At 41.3% G+C, this 22,434-nt stretch overlaps 1 protein-coding gene across 1 annotated transcript in view; it reads right to left on the bottom strand.

The window, feature by feature from the left end:
* Positions 1–22,434, bottom strand: part of CNTN5 (contactin 5) — a 1,124,282-nt gene that overhangs the window by 673,613 nt on the left and 428,235 nt on the right. The window lies entirely within an intron of this gene.

Below are 22,434 nucleotides of genomic sequence, written 5' to 3'. Positions count from 1 at the left end.
ATATTTAATTGAAATTTGCGTAATTTTCCTTTACTCTTTTGGTAATGATGGGCAGAGGTTGCCACTCATGATTTTAGAGTTTTGTTCTTACTGTGCCCCAGGGGGAAAGGAAGAGCTCCCAAAACATTTCAGAGTGAAGCTGGTAGCCTATGTGAGGGGGAGAGGGGACACCAGCCCTGAACTGACCAACAAGGGACAAGTTTTCACTATAGCAGTGGCACCACTCGTTATGGTGGAAACCAACCCAGTTTTCTGAGCACTGGGGCTAGTTGAGAGTTGTGAGGTTAATGAGTACGTTGGTCATTTTTTAAAGGATTTATTTAATTCAACAACTCAACTCCATATATCTCAATTCTCATCCAGAAATAGTCTCCCTCACTTTCTCTTAGATATACCTTTGCATCTCTCCTCGTCTCTGATAACTAATTATCACTCTCACCTGCAAGACTTCTCCTGTGCTGCTCTTACTTATGGAATTTCCTACAAGGCCTGATCAGACTCTCCCACAGCCTCTATATCATAAACTCTCTCTGAAAGCCAAACTCTTTACTAGAGCTAACCCATCTATCCTAGGTCACACTAATGAACTCTCACAACAGTCCCATACTCCACTCTGAGCCATACTCGCTCCTCTTGTTTTAGCCCTGCCCTCTTCAAATTGGAATGTAAGCTCTTTTATGAGCATGGCCTTACCTACCCTTTATTTTCCTGTCTGCTTTTATTATGTCTACCTTATATGTCCCTGTTTTACGTATGTCCTGTTTTCCCCAATGTATGGCGCAGTGGAACACTGTGGTGCCTTAGTAATCAACAACAATAATAATAATAATGCAATAATAATAATAATAATAATAATAATAAATGTATACTAAACTGAGCTCATTATGTAAATGTGTATGTTCATTGAGGCTTGTGGAAGTGTCTGTGAACCAACTAAAGGTGTGGCTGGCTGTATGAATGTTAACTGTCCATTTTTGGCACTTTGAAATTATAAGAGGAATGTTATAACGAGAGGATCTTATAATGTTGAGCAAACAGATAAGCACAATATAATGTCTTACAATATGTTATAGCATTGTTTAAAATGTATTATCTAAGCAAGGCATCCCCTATATAACTGCTTGAATCAATTAACCACACTTAATATGTAGAACAAGAGATATCACACTGTGCCCAATTCCAACCAATAGATGTAGGTATTTTATTCATTTGTTTTTGGCTTTTTTTATTTAGTAGCATTATTTGGTATGTTTATTTTGTTTAAACTTTTTAAATTATTATTCAAACAACACACTTGTCTGTGAACACAGAGTAAGACCAGATCATGCTAGGTACACACTGGAGCATTTTATTCAATTATCGGGCAAATCAGCCGACATACGACCGGATGTCGGGTTAGTGTGTATAGTGACATGATGGTCGAAAGTCGTTCCAAAGTGTCGATTGATTGATTGGTCGCACTTTTTAATATTTTCCGACCAATCACCGAACGATCATGTAGTACGTATAAGATTCCGATCAATCCACGAGCAACCTCCGATAGTTCCTCAAGCTGTAACTCCTTTGGGACGTTTGTATGTTAATTTCTGATGCTTGTACCAACTACATGTGGTGCGGTGTCCGCACATCACTCATTTGGTTCACTTAGTTTCAGCGTGTACAAAATTCAAATCTTTGCCCACAACAATATGGCTGTAAAGTCGCTGCCTGGACGGTAAGTCTTTCGTTAATCATCTAAAACGTGACTAGTGTGTATACATTACTTGTCCGACCGATCGGACCTTCGGTCGAAGGGAAAGTCGTTGTAGATAACATGTTGATTGGAAAATTCTCTAGTGTGTACCTAGACTTACATCCCTACCTAGCCTTATATCCATACTTTTATGCATGCGCAAATGTTGCTATTTTACATTTAACTCTAAATCAGGCCCATGGTGAGTCGTGCACAATAAAAGGGGAGTGGAGTTTGAAGAGGATTCTGTAGGGGAAAGGAAGCCAGTGTAAGGCAAGGCAGACCTCAAAAACTGTTCGTATAGCATATAATTAATTATAGAATTATTACATATCTTGCATCAATATTGTTTATTGCGCTCTACATCATTTAAGTTGTCCTTAAAATGACATTCTTAAATAGGACATTCAGGAGGTATTGTGATTTGCAAATTTTTATTTTAAACAATTATTGTCAAAGTCATGTACACAATGTTAGTGGCAATCAATTTACGAATTGAGAATTTCAGCATATATATTTGGAAACTACTGTATCACAAATGCTCAAACTGAATAAGCATCGTATGCTTGTGGCGGTGTAGAATAGTGATGAAAAATTAATTCTAACAGGCTACAGATAACAGAATTGTGCCCTGTAGCGGCATGTATATTTCATAAGTACACTACATTAAAGAAGCGATATAACTAACAGTGTTTGTGAAATTTATCCATACATATGACAAATCTTCTGCTATTCTGTATGTGTTTACTTTTGTTAATGTATGGTTTACAGTACTCTCATACCATTATGCCATATTGCCATTATAACCAGCAGTCAGAGTCGTCTTAAGACTCTAGTGCAGTGATGAGCAACCTGAAACACGTAGGTCACATGGTGCGGCCCTTTAAGCTTCAAAACGAACACACCTTAATGGCAGTAATAAGTTAAACTAATACAACAAGACACTCCTATCTCTAACATTACAGCAGGCATTTTATACAAGTGTTACAAGCTATAACAAATAAACCTGACAATATAGCCGAAAGGAGCTGGGAGCCACAGGTGAAAACTCAGAGGGCCAAATAGGGCCCTAGTACTGCTTGTTGTCTGTCACTGCTTCATACGTGCCAACTTTTTGTATTTGTCATCCGGGAGCATCCCGGGGAAGGGTGGTCATGCGGGGGGCGGGCTCCGAAATGTAATGACGTAAACGTGTCATGTTACAGCGGGGGGCAGGGCAAAATGTCGCCATTCCCGGAGAATCACAGCATTTTGGCCCCAATTCTGCCCACTTCACTAGGAAGTCAGACTTGAACCCCTACAATCTATTTTGCACGCAGCGGCTAGATTGATTTTCCTTGCAAACCGTTATTCCTCTGCTGAGCCACTCTGTCAGTCTCTACATTGGCTGCCTGTATTTTAACGAATCCAATATAAAATTCTTCTACTAACATACAAGGCCGTGAACAAAATTGCACCGACATACATTTCCTCACTGGTCTCAAAATATCTCCCAACTCGACACCTCCGTTCTACACAAAATCTGCGACTCTCTTCCACTCTCATCACATCCTCCCATTCCCGGTTACAGGACTTTTTTCGGGCTGCACCCACTTTATGGAATTCCCTCCCGCGCACAGTAAGACTTTCCTTTAGTCTTCAAACCTTCAAGCATTCACTGAAAACCCACCTCTTCAGACAAGGTTATGATATTCCGCAACCACCATCTTAATTTCCCTAGATTACCCTATTACCATCCTCTACACAGCTAACACTAGACAACAACCCTCTGACCAACATTGCCACACACACAGCCCACTCAATACTTTAACCTTTGCATTCTAGCTGGTCCATTGTGCAATATGATGTAGCACATGCCCTTGTGTTTCAAACTCCCATTGTCCCATAGATTGTAAGCTTTCGAGCAGGGTTCTCTTACCTCTCTGTCTGTATGTATTACCCAGTATTGTCTTATCAATGTTTGTTCCCAATTGTAAAGCGCTATGGAATCTGCTGGCGCTATATAAATAAATGTTGATGATGATGATGATGATGAAGATTGCCATACACTCCTGAGAGACCGTGAGACCCACCCGAAATGCGTGAGTCTCCCGGACATTCGGGAGAGTTGGCAAGTATGCACTGCTTTAGTGAGACAAGAGCAAATATCACATAACTAGATCCCCAGTCTTCTTTGCAAATCAGCAGGGTAAACTTGTGATTGTATCCCAGAAGTTGAATGTAGCATGTAGTCTTGAGAATAAATATATTCCCACTGGTAAAAATCAGTCTTTGTGAGGGGTTATTACATTTTTTTAATTTGATGGGCAACATCAGAGACTTTTCAGAACTCAGGATATCTTTTGAGTAGAGATGAAGTGGTGGAAACAGGCAGTTTGATAGAGGAGTAAGTGACAATATTACAATTTTTGCTTCCTAATCCGGCAGTATGACATCCCGCACAGTGCTTGAAAATTCTAAATGTAGTTCAGTTTTTAGGAGCTGATTTCGAGCTAGATGGTAGAATTTTACACTTTAGCAAAACTTTGTTGTACTGCGAGAAGGGGGAGGGGGGAATTTAAAATGTGGGGACAGATTTAACATTGGGAGGGAGATGCATTCTAGCCCAGCTTTAAATAGCAGTGTAAAATAAAGCTACCCAGGATTTATCTGCTGTATGCGACAGAAAGCATTATATTCCCAGCATGCAAAACAGAAATGCTTTTGCACCCCTTGCACCGCAATATGTTTTTTCTGGGTGTATATTTGCACCCTTTACCTACATTTGCTCTTAACTCTAAATGAAGCCCATCATCTACAAATAAAGTTGTGATGACGACGGTCTCAATTCTGCGTGGAACACTTAAGGCCAAATTGCACAAGAGAAACACGTGGGATTCCAAATGCGGAATGAGGCGAATATTCCATGGAACACTTTTGAAAATGTTACAAATCTCGCCTAGAACTTGGGATAGGTCAACGGTTTGGCTTGGATTAGGCACTGGGCTAGATTGAGTGTTATAACCTCATGTAGGTTCAGATTTAGGATTTGGACTAATGTGAGTACTGTAAGTATCAGTATTTACATTATGTGGTTGAGCCTGGTATTCTAAGAATTTCTTTATTTTTAATTTTAACTTTTCACTTTCAATTCCTTTGAAAGAGGAGACTCTACTGTTAGAATGTCACATGTCTTCCGAGGACGCCAAGAGACTGAGAAAAAAAAGCTCTCCAAGTCAGACTCCATTACTATGAAGTATAATGGTGGATGCTCTGTCATGGTGGGATTAGGCCAATTGCCTCAGTTGCCCCTTTATTTAAACAGCTATTTCACCATTACAAATTATTTAGGTATATTATCATATTAGGTATATTATCATATATATATATATATATATATATATATATATATATATATATATATATATATATATATGATGATTTGCTTTCTATAACTAGTATTACCTGCAACTGGGGGGGAATTCATCCCTACCTAAAACCAGGAATACTTGATCCCTTTCTTCAACTGTAATGAGCTGAGCAGGTGTAGCAGGTACCCACTCTGCACTAAAGATACTCAGGCTCGGTTTTCTGAAAACCGAGCCCACCCGAACTTAGGGGATCTGAATAGGCTTGCGAGCCAGCTCAGTACTTTTGCGCGGATCTGATTTCCTCGGATCTGAATCGAAGCATCGTTGCGGGTTTTGGATTCCATAAGCACCTCCCTCCCCAGGAGATCCAGCGCCATTGCTCAAACAGAAACAGGGGTAGAAGTGTTCTTGTCACTCTCCAGTAACATTGCTCACACAGAAACAGGGGTAGAAGTGTTCTTGCCACTCTCCAGTCTCCAGTCCCATTGCTCATACAGGAACAGGAGGGGTAGCAGTGTTCTTGTCACTTGACAAAACTTGACTGGGAATGATTGGAAATTAATGTTATTGAGGTTAATAATAATGTAGGGATAAAAAAGAGCCAAATTATGTGAGTATAGCAAACAAACTAGGGATTTTAGGGAAAAAAAAACAAAAAAAAAAACGGGATCCAAAACCAAAACCAAAACCCAAGAGGACAGTTTTGCCAAAACCAAAACACAAAGTTAATCCAGATTCAAAATCAAAACCAATACCAAAACACGGGGGTCAGTGAACATCTCTACTCTACACACCATTTCTAAGGGAGACCTGGGGGTATATTTACTAAATGGCATGATGAAAAAAATGAAGACGTCGCCTATAGCAACCAATCAGATTCTAGTTGTCATTTTCTAGACTGTACTAAATAAATGACAGCTAGAATCTGATTGGTTGCAATAAGCAACATCTCCACTTTTTCAAACCCGCATTTAGTAAATATACCCCTTGATCTTAATTGCTTTGTGAGAGACAGGGAATACATAAAGAATAAAACTGCGTTCTTTTTATTGTTGATACTCCTAACATTAAACAGACAGCAGGTTGCATTTAGAGATGAGCGCACTCGGATTTCTGAAATCCGAGCCCACCCGAACGTTGCCGATCCGAGTCGGATCCGAGACAGATCCGGGTATTGGCGCCAAATTCAAATCTGAAACTGAGGCTCTGACTCATAATCCCGTTGTCGGATCTCGCGATACTCGGATCCTATAAATTCCCCGCTAGTCGCCGCCATCTTCACTCGGGCATTGATCAGGGTAGAGGGAGGGTGTGTTAGGTGGTCCTCTGTCCTGGTAGATCTCGTGCTGTGCTGTTTAGTTCTGTGCTGTGCTGTTTAGTTCTGTGCTGTGCTGTGCTGTGCTGTGCTGTGCTGTGTTCTGCAGTATCAGTCCAGTGGTGCTGTGTGCTGTGCTCTGTCCTTCTGAGGTCAGTGGTGCTGCTGGGTCCTGTGCTGTGTCCTGTTCAGTCCAGTGGTGCTGTGTCCTGTGCTCTGTGCTTCTAAGGGCATAGTTATTTCCCCAATATTCCCCTGTGTTTAAAAAAATAAAAAAAAGTTATTTAAAAAAATACCAAAAACGAATTTAATTTTTTTTAATTACCACAAAATTTGCACAACCAATCCTGCAGTATAAGCCCATTGATACTGCAATATTACCAAGCTCACACATTCAGCAGTAAAAGTCCAGTGGTACTGCAATATTACAAAGTTCACACATTCTGCAGTATCAGTCCAGTGGTGCTGTGTCCTGTGCTCTGTCCTGCTGAGTTCCGTAGTGCTGCTGGGTCCTGTGCCGTGTCCTGTTCAGTCCAGTGGTGCTGTGTCCTGTGCTCTGTGCTTCTAAGGGCATAGTTATTTCCCCAATATTCCCCTGTGTTTAAAAAAATAAAAAAAAGTTATTTAAAAAAATACCAAAAACTAATTTAGTTTTTTTTAATTACCACAAAATTTGCACAACCAATCCTGCAGTATAAGCCCATTGGTACTGCAATATTACCAAGTTCACACATTCAGCAGTATCTTGTGCTACATATAATGGAGACCAAAAATTTGGAGGATAAAGTAGGGAAAGATCAAGACCCACTTCCTCCTAATGCTGAAGCTGCAGCCACTAGTCATGACATAGACGATGAAATGCCATCAACGTCGTCTTCCAAGCCCGATGCCCAATCTCGTAGTACCGGGCATGTAAAATCCAAAAAGCCCAAGTTAAGAAAAAGTAGCAAAAAGAGAAACTTAAAATCATCTGAGGAGAAACGTAAAGTTGCCAATATGCCATTTACGACACGGAGTGGCAAGGAACGGCTTAGGCCCTGGCCCGTGTTCATGACTAGTGGTTCAGCTTCACCCACGGATCTTAGCCCTCCTCCTCCTCCCCCCCCCTACAAAAAATTGAAGAGAGTTATGCTGCCAGCAACAAAACAGCAAACAACTCTGCCTTCTAAAGAGAAATTATCACAAATCCACAAGGCGAGTCCAAGGATGTTGGTGGTTGTCAAGCCTGACCTTCCCATCACTGTACGGGAAGAGGTGGCTCGGGAGGAGGCTATTGATGATGTAGCTGGCGCTGTGGAGGAACTTGATGATGAGGATGGTGATGTGGTTATTGTAAATGAGGCACCAGGGGGGGAAACAGCTGATGTCCATGGGATGAAAAAGCCTATCGTCATGACTGGTCAGAAGACCAAAAAATGCACCTCTTCGGTCTGGAGTTATTTTTATCCAAATCCAGACAACCAATGTATGGCCATATGTAGCTTATGTAAAGCTCAAATAAGCAGGGGTAAGGATCTTGCCCACCTAGGAACATCCTCCCTTATACGTCACCTGAATAACCTTCATAGTTCAGTGGTTAGTTCAGGAACTGGGGCTAGGACCCTCATCGGTACAGGGACACCTAAATCCCGTGGTCCAGTTGGATACACACCAGCAACACCCTCCTCGTCAACTTCCTCCACAATCTCCATCAGATTCAGTCCTGCAGCCCAAGTCAGCAGCCAGACTGAGTCCTCCTCAATACGGGATTCATCCGAGGAATCCTGCAGCGGTACGCCTACTACTGCCACTGCTACTGTTGCTGCTGTTAGTCGGTCATCTTCCCAGAGGGGAAGTCGTAAGACCGCTAAGTCTTTCACAAAACAATTGACCGTCCAACAGTCGTTTGCCATGACCACAAAATACGATAGTAGTCACCCTATTGCAAAGCGTATAACTGCGGCTGTAACTGCAATGTTGGTGTTAGACGTGCGCCCGGTGTCCGCCATCAGTGGAGTGGGATTTAGAGGGTTGATGGAGGTATTGTGTCCCCGGTACCAAATCCCGTCGAGATTCCACTTCACTATGCAGGCGATACCAAAAATGTACAGAGAAGTACGATCAAGTGTCCTCAGTGCTCTAAAAAATGCGGTTGTACCCACTGTCCACTTAACCACGGACATGTGGACAAGTGGTTCTGGGCAAACGAAGGACTATATGACTGTGACAGCCCACTGGGTAGATGCATCCCCTTCCGCAGCAACAGCAACAGCTGCATCAGTAGCAGCAACTACAAAATGGCTGCTAGTGCAAAGGCAGGCAACATTGTGTATTACAGGCTTTAATAAGAGGCACAACGCTGACAACATATTAGAGAAAATGAGGGAAATTATCTCCCAGTGGCTTACCCCACTTAGACTCTCATGGGGATTTGTGGTGTCAGACAATGCCAGTAACATTGTGCGGGCATTAAATATGGGCAATTTCCAGCACGTCCCATGTTTTGCCCACACCATTAATTTGGTGGTGCAGCATTACCTCAAGAGTGACAGGGGTGTGCAGGAGATGCTTGCGGTGGCGCGCAAAATTGCTGGACACTTTCGGCATTCAGCCAGTGCCTACCGCAGACTAGAGGCACATCAAAAAAGCATGAACCTGCCCTGCCATCACCTCAAACAAGAGGTTGTGACGCGCTGGAACTCCACCCTCTATATGCTGCAGAGGATGGAGGAGCAGCAAAAGGCCATTCAGGCCTACACAGCCACCTACGACATAGGCAAAGGAGTGGGGATGCGCCTCAGTCAAGCGCAGTGGAGACTGATTTCCGTGTTGTGCAAGGTTCTGCAGCCATTTGAACTTGCCACACGAGAAGTCAGTTCCGACACTGCCAGCTTGAGTCAGGTCATTCCCCTGATCAGGCTGTTGCAGAAGCAGCTGGAGAAAGTGAGGGAGGAGCTGGTAAGCCATTGCGATTACACCAAGCATGTAGCTCTTGTGGATGTAGCCCTTCGTACGCTTTGCCAGGATCCGAGGGTGGTCACTCTTTTAAAGTCAGAGGAATACATTCTGGCCACCGTGCTCGATCCTCGGTTTAAAGCGTATGTTGTGTCTCTGTTTCCGGAGGACACAAGTCTACAGCGGTGCAAAGACCTGCTGGTCAGGAGATTGTCCTCTGAAGAGGACCGTGACATGCCAACAGCTCCACCCTCATTTTCTTCCACATCTATGGCTGCGAGGAAAAAGCTCAGTTTTCCCAAAAGAGGCACTGGCGGGGATGCTGATAACATCTGGTCCGGACTGAAGGACCTGCCAACCATTGCAGACATGTCTACTCTCGCTGCATTGGATGCTGTCACAATAGAAAAAATTGTGGATGATTACTTTGCTGACACCATCCAAGTAGACATGTCAGACAGTCCATATTGTTACTGGCAGGAAAAAAAGGCAGTTTGGAAGCCCCTGTACAAACTGGCTCTATTTTACCTGAGTTGTCCCCCCTCCAGTGTGTACTCGGAAAGAGTTTTTAGTGCAGCGGGGAACCTGGTCAGTGAGCGGCAAAGGAGGTTGCTTCCTCATAACGTTGAAAAAATGATGTTTATAAAAATGAATAATCAATTCCTCAATGAAGTACAGCACTGCCCTCCAGATACTACAGAGGGACCTGTGGTTGTGGAGTCCAGCGGGGACGAATTGATAATGTGTGATGAGGAGGAAGTACACACTGTAGGGGGAGAGGAATCAGAGGTTGAGGATGAGGATGACATCTTGCCTCAGTAGAGCCTGTTTAGTCTGTACAGGGAGAGATGAATAGCTTTTTTGGTGTGGGGGCCCAAACAAACCAATCATTTCAGCCAAAGTTGTTTGGTAGGCCCTGTCGCTGAAATGATTTGTTTGTTAAAGTGTGCATGTCCTATTTCAACAACATAAGGGTGGGTGTGAGGGCCCAAGGACAATTCCATCTTGGAACTTTTTTTTTTGCATTATATGACCAATCAACAGTCGTTTGCCATGTTCAAAAAGTAAAACCAAATTTAAACAAATTCAAGAAATTAAACCAAAAGTAAAATGCCCTGTCATAATTTAAAACAAGAGGTATTGACGTGCTCTAAAACTACTGTATTGTTGTTTATATTTTATAAACACTACACTTGAAAGCTTGAGTCTTTCAATAAAAAAGTAACTGTCCATTGCACGAATATTTGCAACAGGGACAATTTTAGGGTTAAGAAAGTCAACTAATAACACTTCGACGCTGTCTGTCTTTATAAACACTACACTTGGAAGTTGGAGGAGGTATTGTGGCCCCGGCACCAAATTTACTACCGGGGCCACTCCACTGTGCAGTCCATATTTAGGTGTATCAGATATTAAACAACGGTGACAGTTGATGCCCAATTTTTTAATTATATTGTGGCCTCGGTACCAAATTGTGTACCGGGGCCACCACACTACGCAGTCAAGATAGATAGATGCGTATCATAGATAAAGTACATTCAGTGGTGTGGGGCAAATTGAAAAATATTCAAAATGCACTGACATTATCAAAAACAAGAGGTTGTCACACGCTAAAACTCCAACATGTATATGATGGAGAGGATGGAGGAGCAGCCGTATGTGCAGTGTAATGCAGACCTGTTGAAGGTTTTTTATATATTTTATTGTGGTGCCCAGTGCCCACTCTTCTACGCAGTCCAGATACATTTATTGGTGCGAATCATAAAAGTTGATGGTTTTCTTATTATATATATTGTGGTGACCCACTCCTCTACGCAGTCCAGATACATTTATTGGTGCGAATCATAAAAGTTCAGGGTTTGTAATATATATTGTGGTGACCCACTCCTCTACGCAGTCCAGGTACATTTATTGGTGCGAATCATACAAGTTGATGGTTTTCTTATTATATATATTGTGGTGACCCACTCCTCTACGCAGTCCAGATACATTTATTGGTGCGAATCATAAAAGTTCAGGGTTTTTAATATATATTGTGGTGACCCACTCCTCTACGCAGTCCAGGTACATTTATTGGTGCGAATCATACAAGTTCAGGGTTTTTAATATATATTGTGGTGACCCACTCCTCTACGCAGTCCAGGTACATTTATTGGTGCGAATCATAAAAGTTCAGGGTTTTTAATATATATTGTGGTGACCCACTCCTCTACGCAGTCCAGGTACATTTATTGGTGCGAATCATACAAGTTGATGGTTTTCTTATTATATATATTGTGGTGACCCACTCCTCTACGCAGTCCAGGTACATTTATTGGTGCGAATCATAAAAGTTCAGGGTTTTTAATATATATTGTGGTGACCCACTCCTCTACGCAGTCCAGGTACATTTATTGGTGCGAATCATACAAGTTGATGGTTTTCTTATTATATATATTGTGGTGACCCACTCCTCTACGCAGTCCAGATACATTTATTGGTGCGAATCATACAAGTTCAGGGTTTTTAATATATATTGTGGTGACCCACTCCTCTACGCAGTCCAGGTACATTTATTGGTGCGAATCATACAAGTTCAGGGTTTTTAATATATATTGTGGTGACCCACTCCTCTACGCAGTCCAGGTACATTTATTGGTGCGAATCATACAAGTTCAGGGTTTTTAATATATATTGTGGTGACCCACTCCTCTACGCAGTCCAGGTACATTTATTGGTGCGAATCATACAAGTTGATGGTTTTCTTATTATATATATTGTGGTGACCCACTCCTCTACGCAGTCCAGAAAGATACCTCGTTGCAACGTTTTGGACTAATAACTATATTGTGAGGTGTTCAGAATACACTGTAAATTAGTGGAAATGCTTGTTATTGAATGTTATTGAGGTTACTAATAGCATAGGAGTGAAAATAAGCCCAAAAACTTGATTTTTAAACTTTTTATGTTTTTTCCAAAAAAAATCCGAATCCAAAACCTTAAATCCGAACCGAGACCTTTCGTCAAGTGTTTTGCGAGACAAATCCGAACCCCAAAAATAATGAAAACCTGGATCCAAAACACAAAACACGAGACCTCAAAAGTCGCCGGTGCACATCCCTAGTTGCATTATAAATCTGACAACACAGTCCATAATTTGAACCCACAGTCCATAATTTGAACCCACTTCACAACAGGAACAGTACAAATGGCTTTAGTTACCAGTATCCTGTTTTAAGGCTCTCCCCGTAGTCTTGACCTGCGTCTGTCTTCTTCCCTCTACACCTGTGTCACTGTTTTCTCTTTGTGTTTTGCAGCTGCCTTACAATCTAGTCTTTCTTCTTTTTGTATTGTTTGCCTTGCTCCCTTTGTACTGCCTCTTACACGATTCTCCTTTTAAAAAGTAGAGTTTACCTCAGATACTGCACTGACCGTCAGTAATGTTAAGAACGCTGCCCCAAATTAATTTATTTCCTCAAGTTAAAAGGCAAAAAACTGTATTATTATTTCAAGAAAACAACAAAAGGTTAAAATAACTTATAGTGCTCAGTGTGAGGAGAAATGAGAATAGTGAAATGAAAACGTGCTGTTAAAATATTTGGTTCTTATAATAGTAGTCCTAATCACTATATGACTGAGGTTAATAGAGTCTGCCAGCCTTTTTACATTTCACTTGTTTTTCAAAGAAATGGAAGGTATACTTAAATATGTATTCCAATATAGATTTCCTATATTACTTTCCTCTATTCACTCCTTCAGATATATAGATTTCTTTTATTCACTTGTTCAGTTGGCTATATAAACGAGATGCGAGATTTACTGCTATATAGCCACAAGGGTACAGTCCCCCGTTTATATTAATATATTGTGCTTAACGGTTATAATCCCAGGACTGTTACCCATGCTGATGTAACAATCAATCATGACAACCAATGAGGTAAATTATTACTTCTGTATATTACGATCTATGCAGATTCACTGCATTGCTTTTTGTTATACCGTTAAGTAGTGGGACAGCATGGTGGCTTAGTGGTTAGCACTTCTGCCTCACAGTGCTGGGAGGATTTCCTCCGGGTGCTCCGGTTTCCTCCCACACTTCAAAAACATACAAGTAGGTTAATTGGCTGCTATCAAAATTGACCCTAGTCTCTGTCTGTCTGTGTCTGTGTGTATGCTAGGGAATTTAGAGTGTAAGCTCCAATGGGGCAGGGACTAATGTGAGTGAGTTCTCTGTACAGCGCTGCTGAATCAGTGGCGCTATATAAATAAATGGTGATGATGATGTAGACATAACTGCAACGTTTGCTGTTATATTATGTTTTGAGACACTATATATATATTTTTTTTTTGCATGTGGGGATAGCTTATATACGATGTCCTCCTAACAAAACCTGCACTCTGGAGTGTGCTTGCAGCATTATCTGGTAGCAGGTAGTGATGAGATTCCTGTACTAGTTGTACAGCTATTAGCAAATAGCTTTATATTCTATCTATTCCCTCACGGTCACTATGCCGCACACTAAGGCTGTCTAGGCTAGAGTAGATTCTTATTATTTATACCTCCTATAATTAATATATTGTGGCTGTAGGCATTCAGAGAAAATGTCAACTTGCGTTTTGCTGTACTTGTATTATCAAGGCAAATTCTCCTTCCTCTTACACAGTTTCTGTTCAACTTGACTAGCATGGGCAATGGTGAAGTGGTGGGCTTTGAGAGAGCACTTGAAATAATAGAGCTTGGTGGAGAGACTGGTTTTGGAGATGTAAAGAGCTCCATAAGGAGGGAACATTGCAGGAGAAATCTTAGAGGCAGGTATGTGAGGTTCTTTTGGAGTGGAGGAGAGGCTGAGTGCAGAGGGTGAACTGTGGTGTATTTTGTGATGAGGTAAGTGGTGTATGAAGGGGAAGCATAGGTGAGGCATTTGTAGGTAAGGGTGAGCAACTTGAATTGAATTTTGGGGGGTATTTGGAGCCAATGAAGGGAACTGCACAGTGGAGCAGTGGATGAGTTGTGACAGGAGGGGAAGAAGCCACACTGCTACATTTAGTATGATTGTAGCCGGGAGAGGCGAGTGAAGGCAGGGCCAGCAAACTGGAGGTGGCAATACTCAAGGTTAGAGTTTTAGTTACCTTCTGAGAGATAAAGTTATGTTTCCTGGCAATGTTGGAGGAGGTGACAATACAGGGGGAGCGACTGGATTGTGTAGTGAAGTTGAGGGCAGAGTCAATGATACAAAGATAGCAGGTGTAGGGAACAGGGTAGTTTGATATTGTGAGGGAAGCGAGGGGAGGAGAAGAGACATTAGTCAGGACAAAGATGACAAGCTTTGACTTTGGATGTATTAAGTGTAAGGTAGCACTGGGACATTCAGGTGATGATAGCAGTGAGGAAGTTGGACACACGGGATAAGGGAGAAGTAGAGAGGTTGGGGAATGAGTGGTAGAGATGGGTGTCATCAGTATAGAGGTGGAAGTGAAAGCCAAAGGAACAGATGAGTTCACCAGGGGAAGAGGTGTAGGGTAAGAAGAGAAGAGGACCAAGAACAGAGCCTTGAGGGACTCTGATAGATAGAGATAAAGGAGTGGAGTGTGAGTCAGATGAAGAGACACTAGAGAAGCGATCAGAGTGGTTGGAGCCAAACCTTCAATACTCCAGCTACATGTCAGTCCACTGTAAGAACCTTGTAGTGTAGCACTTACACAAACAGTATACAACAATTTATATCTATCTCCTCATCTCTGCAGCAGCTAATCAACACCCCCACTGCTTTGTTAAGTGTAATGTTTGACTTTTTTTCAGTACTTTTTGGAAAACCACAGTTGAATTAATCTCCGTATCCTCATTTGACTGTTCAGTCACTGGCCAAGAGCCTGTCATCTATGTCAAAGCCATCACTGACACAGGAGGAGCCCTTGTTAGCGCTATGAACTTCTCTGCCCCTCTACAGTGAAGACACAGGGCCGGAACACATTATTTTCTGCTTCTTTGAAGTAATATAAAATCAAAGGTTTGTGCCTCAATTACTTTCTCATGTAAGTCGAGCAAGATGCAAATACATTGCCTGTGTAAAGATATCAATCATTTTTTCCTCCATAAACACTTATAATAGAAAGATGCTTTCAAGAAATGGATCTGACTTGACAAAACTATTCTTCAATTGAGATAAAAGCTGCTAACTATACTTGTCAAGACTGGTGATCTGGAAGCTATAACTCCAATCACACACTCTGTCTTCAGCAAAGGCAACTTGTCATATTTGACTTTGTGAATGTTTCTGTGATATAAATGCATCTGTTAAGGCAAATTTGTTTTCATTACACACTTATGTTGTTGACATAGATAGAAGTTTATGAATGTTAGAAAATTAAATAGATCAGCAACAGCATTTGTGAGACGGCAACCGAAATTAAACTGACGGTTCAAAGAAAAACAGTTTAGATTGAATTGGAGGATGAAGCATTTCTCATTATGTTTGTAATATTATCAGGAGTATAAGGTGTCATTTGACTACCAAGGAGCACACTGAGCGCAGTCAGCATTGCATACTTGGATGTCCATGTGTTTGTAGGGGTATCTTCTGGGTGTAACAATTTCCCCCCATGGTTCAAAGCACGATGTGGTTTTATGTGTACGTGTGTGAAAGGTTTATCAGTAAAGCATTGCGGGGCATGGACTAATGTATCTGAGTAAAGTTCTCCGAACAGTACCCTCCTTTATTAATATAGCACCAGCTCCATCATCATCATCATCACCATTTATTTATATAGCGCCACTGATTCCGCAGCGCTGTACAGAGAACTCATTCACATCAGTCCCTGCCCCGTTGGGGCTTACAGTCTAAGTTCCCTAATATACACACACACAGACTAGGGTCAATTTGTTAGCAGCCAATTAACCAAATAGTATGTTTTTGGAGTGTGGGAGGAAACCGGAGCACCCGGAGGAAACCCACGCAAACACGGGGAGAATATACAAACTCTACACAGATAAGACAATGGTCGGGAATTGAACTTATGACCCCAGTGCTGTGAGGCAGAAGTGCTAACCACTTAGCCACCGTGCTGCTCCAGGTGTTGGGCCTCTGTCCAAATTTACTGAGACCACTGGGACACAAAAAAAATCCACTCCATGGGTCCCAATCTTGATTAACTAAACATTATAAAGAGCCCGAAGGAGTCAGGAAGAGCACCAGCACTTTTCATCTTCTGGGAGAGACATCCACACTGGTTTTTGTCCACCCACAAAGGCACCAGCTCTACCCTGACCACCTAGGGATGGTTTTCACTTTGGTGTAGTCTCATTGTTATAGTGGAAACCAGTCCAGTCTGTCTATGGCTGGATTAGGATTTGTGGAGGGGAATAATGTACCTAGTATTTATTTATCTATTTATTTATTAATTTACAGTACAGCACTGGTATCTAGCTGGCAGGGTTTAGGTCCGTTAGCGCTGCAGGACCAGTCTAAAATGAAATAATGATAGAACAGCGGTGTTCTAGTATAAGACTATCACGGGACACTACTATTTTGAACTGCCTGATTCTCCAGTAGGTGCTATTTATCGGCCAAAATTTTGGCAAATTGGATCCGAATAAGAAATTAACTCATTGCCGGAATTTAAACATCTGACAAATTGATTTGCCCATCTCTAATTACTACCAGTAAAAATAATGGAAGAAGGGGTGCTGAATAAATGGATGTGAGCTTGGTAGATGCCCAAATGCAAATTTGGAGAATAATCACTCACAGTTACTAGGATAACGACAGTAAATAGTGGTTATAAGGATATTCTTATAGCACTTGCCATATCCTACCTATCTCTAGGTTCCTTGCTTTACCCTATTAACCATGACTTTCAGCTGCTCTTTGCAACACGGTGGATCAGTGGTTAACCTTTCTGTATCACAGCACTGGATCATGAACTCGATTCCCGACCAGGGACCTATCTGTGCGGCGTTTGTATGTTCTCCCCGTGTTTGCGTCAGTTTCCTCCCACAATCCAAAAACATACTAGTAGTTTTAATTGGCTGCTATTAAATTGACCTGTGTATGTATGTTAAGGAATTTAGACTGTAAGCTCCAATGGGGAAGGTACTGATGTGAGTGGGTTCTCTGTACAGCGCTGCGGAATTAGTGGCGCTGTATACATAAATAATTGATGATGATGATGTTCTAAGACAATCATAGGGTCCATACAATACAGTTTTCATTAGTTTTTACACATAGTTTACACATGAAGAACAATTACACATGTGTGCTTGTTTTATGCATACGGTGTGGTCAGTTTTAGCTACGGTGAACACGGCTAAGAGATTGTGAAATAATAGATTATAGATCTCTATAGGATATCGAATATCAATACACATTCACAACTTCTCAAACACTCCGTGTACTGTAAACACTGATTTTAGTTTTCATAATATCTAGGATAGTGTCACTGGGCCTGATTCATTAAGGAACCTAAATTAAAAAGTTTCTTATTTCAGTCTCCTGGACAAAACCATGTTACAATGCAAGGGGTGAAAATTAGTATTCTGTTTTGCACATAAGTTAAATACTGACTGTTTTTTCATGTAGCACACAAATATCAACTTTGTCAGTGTACAAATAAGCTATGAAGTATTTGTGTGCTACATGAAAAAACAGTCAGTATTTAACTTATGTGCAAAACAGAAAACTAGTTTTCACCCCTTGCATTGTAACATGGTTTGGTCCAGGAGACTTAAATAAGAAACTTCGTAATTTAAGTTCCTTAATGAATCAGGCCCCCTGTGTATAAATATTTGTTTCACTAAATAGATCAATAATCTCTAATTTCATCATAGTCAAGCTGATCATCTTTTCAACTGAGCGTACCATGGGAAGGGCCGGATTAAAGGGATGGAGGCCCCTGGGCTAAGGGAGCCTCCATTCCCCCGTGAGGCCCCCCCCCCTCCCCCCGTGATCCGAGCCGCTCCCCCGGTGATCCGAGCCGCTCCCAAGCGACTTACCCCCTTCCCCGGCGCATTGTACGCTCTTTACTGAGGAGATCTTCTGAGAGTGAGACTCATGAGATCTCCTCAGTAAGGAGAATACAGCGCGTCAGGGAAGCACCGTAGTGAAAGTGCTCAGCAGCATTGATCGCGCTGGGGGCGCCCCCAACCGATCAATAATGCTGCTGAGCACTTTCAAGGGCCCCCTGGATGCCCGAGGCCCCTGGGCTGTAACCCAGTTAGCCCTAGGGTTAATTCAGCCCTGCCCATGGGTGCTAAATTATACTGCGCATTGCACAGTTTTGCAGTTTGAACTATGTAGTAATAAAAATTATATGTTCTACACTGTATAAAATAAAATAAAAACTATACTGTCAATGTTTTTTTGTTTATAATTATCCAGATGAACTTGGATAGCTCAGTAATATCTCCTCTTTTTACACTCCTAGTAAATTTCCTCGGGATAATTCAATTAACAGCTACATATTACATCCTGTAAATGTTAGACATCAAGACTATTGGATGTATTAAACCATAATGGAGTTTTAAATGGAAAAGCAAATTGCTAACATATGGAATCATAACTTAAAGCTTAATTTCATCTGAAAACGATAATGAAGGTGTTTTTAGGAAGGGGGGGGGGTACATGACTTTTGACTAGACCTCTTGAGCTAGTTAAATTTACAAACACAAATGGTGCGTTGATCCTAAGTTAAAATTTGTTCTCATTTCTGCAGAAATTAAGGTAACGTCAATGGCAGCAGATCAATTAGTGGAAAATAACCATAGTACAAACAGCAAATTATTCCCATGTAGACTAATGGCAGTGCCTCTGCAGCTAGCGGATAAATAAATAGAAATACATTAAGTGGTCTGTCACAATGATTTATGGTGTAGACGTCGATGTGAAACTTTCTGTCATAGAGATCTTTTCTGAAGTAACCTAGTAATTTAAGATTTTTCTTCTAAATTGACTCTACATTGAGTCCAAGAGCCAAATATGTGCGACCTTGGGAGGTCACCTCAGTTACTCTGTGTGTCTCCATTTCTTTCTGTAATAACCTGGATAACTGGATAGGAAAAAAAAATCGTGGACCTTCTGGCTACAATCCAATTAATACCATTGCGTTCCTCTCTGACTTAGAAACTCAATTTTGTGTATGTGTGTAAAACAAACTGGTCAGCCCGTTGTAACGCACAAGCCCTTATATATTAACCGATAACACTGATTTTCTTTCGCCACTTATCGCAGTGATGGAAAATCTGTTATCGCTGCAATTACTATCATATAACGCAATAGCGTCACTCAACTGCTTCGGGGATATTTTAATAATAGATTACAGCGAATCGAGCCATGGCTCACTTCACAAAAAGATTGCGGGCCTGAGTCATTAAGGAGAGCAAAGCAAAAAAAAAAAGGAGTAACTTTGCACCTGGGCAAAACCATGTTGCTTTGGAGGGGGCAGTAAATTTAAAATGTGATGGCAGATTTATAGTTGGGGTAGGGCATGTCCTAGATCAACTTTATATTTAATTGTAAAAATGAAGCTATCAAGTATTTGTGTGTTACATGAAAAACAGCCAATATTTAGTGTATGTGCAAAACAATTAGAGATGTTCACTGAGCTTCGTGTTTTGGTAAAACCGCCCTCGTGTGCTTTGGTTTTGGTTTTGGATCCCTATTTTTTTCTAAAATCCCATAATTTGGCTCTATTTTTTAACTCTACATTATTATTAACCTCAATAACATTAATTTCCAGTCATTTTGAGTCAATTTTTGTGAAGTGACAAGAACACTGCTACCCCTCCTGTTTCTGTGTGAGCAATGGCACTGGAGACTGGAGAGTGACAAGAACACTGCTACCCCTGTTTCTGTGTGACCAATGGCACTGGATCTCCTGGGGAGGGAGGTTCTTATGGAATCCAAAACCTGTGAGATCTGACAACGCAACAACGTTTTGCCTCAATTCAGATCCGATGACGCGCAAAAGTACCAAGCTGGCTCGCGAGCCTACTCGGATCCCCTAAGTTCGGGTGGGCTCGGTTTTCAGAAAAAAAAATTAAAAACTAATCTACACCCCTTGCATTGTAACTTGGTTTATCCCAGAGAACATTCACTCCTTTTTTTGCCTTGCTCTTCTTAATGACTCACAAAATTCTGTAGTCTTCCGAACATTCCTGGAGAGCAGGCAACTATAGCCCATATATTCATGTGCCCAGTGTACAGGCAGACTAAGGAGCAACACAATAGAAGATTATACCGACTATTACATTCATGACAGCTTCATGCAGTAAGCAAAGGGACTATAAAGTACAGCTTTTGCAGACAATGCCTTACAGTTTTCGTTTTTTTACATCTACAAAATAGTTCCCAGAATCTGCAACTCACTCAGCTGATCACAAGATTAGCGTTTATGCTGTTTTTGTTGAAGCTGCCTAAGTTACCCTTTGCCCCTTGATGGTGTGGTATCAAAGCATGCAAAAATAAAACGCTTGCAGAAGATGAAAAGGAGCCAAACCATTGTGTTACATGTACTGCAGAAAATCAAAACTGAAATTTATAGTAAAACAAGCATCAATACCCTGTAAAACTATTACAACACATAACCCTGATTTGTAGCACTGTTAAAACTGCACCCGAAGGAACCACTACGGACAGTCCCGGAGGCAGAAGAATGCATAGACGGAGCCAGATGAGATGCTCAAAATCCTGGAGTGCATTTTATCAATCCGGAAAAGATTACATATTCTTTTGCGCATGATGACACTACCAGATGAGCTGTAACTAAGTGACTGCAGATAAATGTGCTTGCCTCCATTAAACATTAGCATGAAATTACAGAAAATTCAATATAAACGTCAAAAAATGATGTATGTTGCACTTTTTAAAAAAATAAATGATAACGTTTTTCAGTTAACAAGTAATTATAGCAGTAGATCGGCCATCAGGAATGCTGGAGGAATATTAGAAAAATGGTCAAAGACACTGTAGTGATGTGAAACTAACAATATAAATTCTTATAATAGAAATGTATTTTCAAGGAAATATTCACTTGCAAAATGTCAGCGCATTGATCGTATACAGTATGTACAAATTTTTGCAAAAGATGGATTAGGAAGTTTTGGATGATACAAGTTTAGAGATGAATTATTCAGTAAGTGGTATTTCTGTCATGAGATGAGGGGGATATTCATTAAGGGCCTGATTTATTAAGGATCTTTACTTGAGAAACTTCTTATTTGAGTCTCCTGGACAAAACCATGTTACAATGCAAGGGGTGCAAATTAGTATTCTGTTTTGCAATAAGTTAAATACTGACTGTTTTTTCATGTAGCACACAAATACTTGATAGCTTATTTGTACAGTGAAATTTAAAGTTGATATTTGTGTGCTACATGTAAAAACAGGCAGTATTTAACTTATGTGCAAAACAGAAAACTAATTTGCACCCCTTGCATTGTAACATGGTTTTGTCCAGGAGACTAAAATAAGAAGCTTCACAAGTTAAGATCCTTAATGAATAAGGCCCTAAATGAGGCGATAGCCACCAAGTCTGGAGCTGGCTATGATTTTATCCCCATCTAATGTATCCCTCCTCTGTTCTTATGCCGTAACAGCAATACACCAAGTCTCCAGCAGAGGTCACCAGTATAAAAAAGTTCTTTGGGCCACTGCACCTCATAAATATCAGGGGGTCCACAGGAGAGGATGCCTTAGTCTGCATTAAGGGAGAGGAGGGATGTGTATGTGGAAACTTCTCAAATGGAAAGTCTAAGCCTTAAGTAAGCCATTTTGAAGGACGAATCTCTGAGGGGTCTATTTACCAAGCTGCGAAGAGACAAAAATCTGGAGAAACACCTTTGCTTTTCACCGCCAGCCTTAAAATGGAACGCCATGAGATGGCTTTAGCTTACCTTTTTAATGGAGTCCTATGGACTCCATTGCCGCTGAAGAAGTGCCTCTGTGTCCTGCACCGGGGTCCCATCGCAATGTGCATGCACAATATTAGCTGCGCAGTAGCCACTATGGTTAGATCCTCCACTAGCCGGTGTTAGGCAGCTCCTCAAAGGATTTTTTAGTCAGTTTAGATGGGGAGGGTGCAAAAAAAATCTTACAGCCGTCTAATAGCCACCAATGTTGTATAGACCCCTA

Source organism: Mixophyes fleayi, chromosome 2 (genome assembly GCF_038048845.1).
Source record: "Mixophyes fleayi isolate aMixFle1 chromosome 2, aMixFle1.hap1, whole genome shotgun sequence".
In the NCBI taxonomy this organism is placed as follows: domain Eukaryota; kingdom Metazoa; phylum Chordata; class Amphibia; order Anura; family Limnodynastidae; genus Mixophyes; species Mixophyes fleayi.
This window is presented reverse-complemented; position numbering and strand designations above follow the sequence as displayed.